The sequence below is a fragment of the Lygodium microphyllum genome, chromosome 28 (assembly GCF_053477565.2).
Source record: "Lygodium microphyllum isolate KBCC chromosome 28, Lygodium_microphyllum_v1.1.10, whole genome shotgun sequence".
Lineage (NCBI taxonomy): Eukaryota > Viridiplantae > Streptophyta > Polypodiopsida > Schizaeales > Lygodiaceae > Lygodium > Lygodium microphyllum.
The window spans coordinates 60,861,879-60,866,459 of record NC_141162.1 but is presented as its reverse complement, the minus strand read 5'-3'; the positions used below and the strand labels follow the sequence as shown (position 1 = coordinate 60,866,459).

At 42.6% G+C, this 4,581-nt stretch overlaps 1 pseudogene; it reads left to right on the top strand.

Annotated features, from left to right (window-relative positions):
* Positions 1-558: 558 nt before the first annotated feature.
* Positions 559-1,418, top strand: LOC148011516 (ras-related protein Rab-2-B pseudogene; annotated as a pseudogene).
* Positions 1,419-4,581: the final 3,163 nt, after the last annotated feature.

Genomic DNA, 4,581 nt, shown 5'->3' with positions numbered 1-4,581 from the left:
TCTGCGTGTGATTTATTGTTTGTGTGATGCATTTTAGTAATCCGCAGCCAATGTATATATTTCCTGCACTTTGGATCCAAGAAATCGTTAGGAATGGACTCCTAAATCTTCTGCTCTTGTAAACAGGGCTAATTTTTATTGTGTGCGTGAGGCAAGAGCTGAGGCAAAGGTCATGGTGTATACAAGCTCATTGACACTGTAAGAGAGGGCTGGGTTGTATTGGTGAATTATCATGGTGATGCATCTCTATTATTGTTCTAGGAGGCTGTGTTCCTGGTACTGCCCTCTGCATAGCCCCAAGCAAGTCTAAGCTATGAGAATTCTCTGGACTGAGATATGTGGAATAATGGGATGATATGTATTGTCAACACCCTAATCTTTACTAACACCTAAAGACGTGTGAAGCACATGTTCTCTAGTGATCCAAAAGGCAAGAAGTTCTAATGAAAATAAAGCTAGTCTATTCAGGGAGGAGGATATTTTTGAAAAGGGCAAAAATGGCGGGCTGCGCCTGAATGGGAATGGGGGGGCCCTTCCTTTTTGCTTTTTGGGGGAGAGAGAGAGAGAGGCCCAACACGTACTCAGAGGCACCCTTACAATCCTCCCCTTCCACCATGTCTTACGCTTACCTCTTCAAATACATTATCATCGGAGACACAGGGTGGGCAAGTCTTGCCTCCTTTTGCAGTTCACAGATAAGCGTTTCCAGCCCGTCCATGATCTTATCATCGGTGTCGAATTTGGTGCTTGCATGATTACCATAGACAACAAGCCTGTCAAGCTTCAAATTTGGGATACAGCGGGGCAAGAATCGTTCCGATCTATCACAAGGTCGTATTATCGTGGAGCTGCTGGTGCTTTAATGGTGTATGATATTACAAGGCGGGAAACATTCAACCATTTGTCAAGTTGGTTAGAGGATGCTCGTAATCATGCTAATTCGAACATGACCATCATACTGATTGGCAACAAGTGTGATCTTGATCATAGGCGAGCAGTGAGCACTCAAGAAGGTGAACAATTTGCAAAGGAGAATGGATTGATATTTATGGAGACATCAGCCAAGACTGCTCAAAATGTTGAAGAGACACAGACAGAAGTCAACCGGGTCTCTCGTGTTTGAATCTGTGATTCTGCAGACAATATCACATCTACTCGGAAGTGCATTGCCGATTGCATCCGGTGTCGCCTGTGGTGCAGAACAACAGGCATATGATAAAAGCATCTCCCAGCGCAGCAGCCTTCAAGAAAAGAAGAGAAGTATTGACGCAGAACAACAGGCATATGCCACAAGCATCTCGCAGGACAGCTGCCTTGAAGAAGATTTCCCTCTTAGAAAAGAGCAGCCTCGCAGTGTTCCAATCTTTTCAGTAGATTGCTGTTGCTACAAGTATTTGGAAGCACCTGAGTCTTCTTGAAAAGTAGTATGGCCATGCGGACAGATGCTGCAACGGAGAGCAGCTTGCATGCAGGGCCAGCCTGCTCAGTTGGTGGAGTGATATGTGGACAGCTATGCCAGCAAGCAGTTGTGAACAATGCCTCGTCTGTACCAGACCCTACTCAGTGCCTTGAGTATTTGGCTCTTTCCCAGCAAGCTAAGATGATGTCCTAATGAGTAGTTACAATTCCCATTCTCACTGTTCTTCAACTCCTATGTGTGAAGTTACAGTGGACAAAAATACAATTGGTGGAGTTTTGAGGGACTTAACACAGCACATCTGGTTACAGGGCAGATTCATACATGGATGCATATGTACATGTGATATGCATCGTTTGGATAGACATGCAGTTGAGTCATAGATAGCCAGAATAATGAGCAGTGGGAGCAGGGAGTGGATGGCTGCATGGCCACAGCACAAGGCTTGAAAGACCAGCAGAGTAGCAACATGTCTGTGGCTTAAGTGAAGTGCCTGCCTATATTCTCTCAGAAATGAATACTCCACCTTTTTATGAAGACAATTTAATACCCTGCTTTGGCTTTGGAGATACAATCAGATTGTTCCTCATTTGTGCTTGACTGAGCATACTTCTTTTGATGCCTACTAGACTCCTACTTTGTATGGAATCCTGAAAATTTGTTCACAGGAATTGTTATCCAGCTGAATTTATCAAGTGCCAATGGAAAAACTGAACTCAAGCATCTGAACGTAAAATTGAATATGTTCAAATTTTTCTGAACATAAACTTCATGTAACTCACTTGACAAGGAATATAGTGAACTTTGGCATCAAAAATTCAATTTTCTTCTTGTTAGTCTATTCCATTGCTGTATCTTGAACCCCGTGTTCTGCAGCCCTTGTGCGATCTCTTTGACAACGTAAAGGTTCACAACGTATTCCATGTTAGCCTACTAAAAACTCAATGATCAACAAGTTGTAATGCCAAGCCAAGGAGTCCTTAACCTAGGGCCAGATAGAGTCCTAGACACTTAGGAAAAGAGATTGAGGAGTAGAACCCTCAAAGAGTACCTCATCCAATGGAAGGACTATCCAAAATAAGTTGCCACATGGATTGATTAAAGTACTCTCAACCAACAATACCCCCAATTCCTATCGAGATGAGGAAATCTCGATTCCTTAAGGGAGGAAGGATGTAATAGGCCGCTGTCCTTCCGCCTTAATGATGACACCCCCCTTTTTTTTCTCCCACCACCATCATCATAAATGCCCCCCTCTTATTAGAAAAATAAATAAAATAAAACAATTTTTTTCTTTCATCACCTCTCCATGTCAATGCCATATGGGTGGCAGAGGGAGAGGGAGTCCAACTGCACATGTCAACGAGGGTAGGAGGAGTGGAACCATAGAATGGAGGAGAAGTTGAACTACAAGATGAGGGAGGGAGCTGGAAAAAACTGGCAATTGCATGGCACAAAGGCAATTCTCACCATCTGAATGAAGGAAGAGGAAGAAGGCCTTGTATCACACCCCCTCCCCGTAATACCCTTCTCCCCCTCCCTATAAAATCCCCCCTGCACAAGGGGGATAGTCTTCTTTTTTCATCCCCCTTAACCAAAACCCCCCATTATAACTCATTTTCCTCCCTTTTTCTTTCAAGAGGCCCATTATTCCTCTTTTTCCCCCCTTTTGTCACAAAAAATTTGATAAAGAGAAGGAGAGGGAGAGGTATGAAGGAGAGAATGAGAGAGAGAGGAGAGGGAAGGGAAATCTAGAGTAAAGAAGAGTAAGAGAGGGAGAGAAATGATTCAAGAATAACTCCCTTATTGGGAAAAGGCCCGAGAATTGCTTCTCCTCGCTGCAAGTCCTGTAGTCACCTCATCGATGGCCTCCAGCAACCGCGAGATAAGGCGAGCATAGGGAACTCCAGCACCAAGGAGACCTTTGTGGAAAGTGAAGGTTGCTTCCAATTCCAAAATGACCCCAAAGCATAAGCTCTCCCAAGTAACTAGAAAAGCCGCGACTACGGGAGAAGGATCGGGCAAAGATGCCTCTATCAACACAAAAGATGTATCAAGCAGAAACACTAGCTCAACTCTCCAAAACCAGGTGCTATCATTTCTAGAAAAACTGAAATCAGATATTTAATCATAGGCATCATCAGGGAAAAAGTCTTACCTCCCATCGGGTAATTTTCATACTTTGAAAGATAGCTGCAAAGGGTTTAATAATCATGGGTTGTCGAATATAGATTGAATATCTATAGTTATAGCAAAGAAAAGTCAAGTATTAGGATCTAGCTTCTACATATCCATCATAGATTGTGAAGGTACATAAATATTCCGTATAGGTCAATTGTACTCCATAGACCATCCTAGAGAATTAACTTGCATTTACAATGAATGCATGTACACTCGCATTTGAGTAATTAGGTCATGCCTTTTGAGTTGTATAAGTGTACTAGAAGGGATTTTTATGAGTAGTAGGGACCTCGCATTGCATCGACAACTCAGGGAAGAATTGCATTGGGACTTGTATGGCATCATGAATAGCTTCAATTGCACCACATAATGGGGTATGCATCTAAAAAGGTAGATTAGGATGCGCATGTGAAATTTTGAGCTTAGTTGGAAGGAATAGTTTGGTAAATGAGGTCTTGGCCGATAAGCAAAGCCAAGATTTAGCTCAACCCACCTAGGACCTTAGTTGCAAAATAAATTGGTTTGTTCTTACGACCATATTTTGACTTGGAGTCAACGGACTCTTTGGTCTCTACCCAAATAGCCAAAAACGATGAACCCAAAACGTGCTTAGGTTTATCATTTCTAGTATACATTCATCCTTGTTTTCTTTGTGTATTAGACCCCATCTTGTTAGTCTTACTTTCTTTTGAAGTTACCTCCTCCACTAAGAATGTTGTAGTGTCTTCCTAGGTACCTATTATCAGGTTCTTGGCTGTGTTGGTTTCATTTAATGCTTTATTGATGATGGTGGTTAGTATACCTCCAAAGCCAACCATGTCAGCCTTGCTTGTAGCCTTTCCCCTTGCAAGTTTCCTACTCCCCATCATGGCCTCCTCATGCTCACTAGGAACAATGAGCACTTTGGCCACTGCATGAATTTTACTCCTTGTATGGGCATTAAGATTCACATTCCTCAAGTGTTCTATAACCAAATCTTCAAA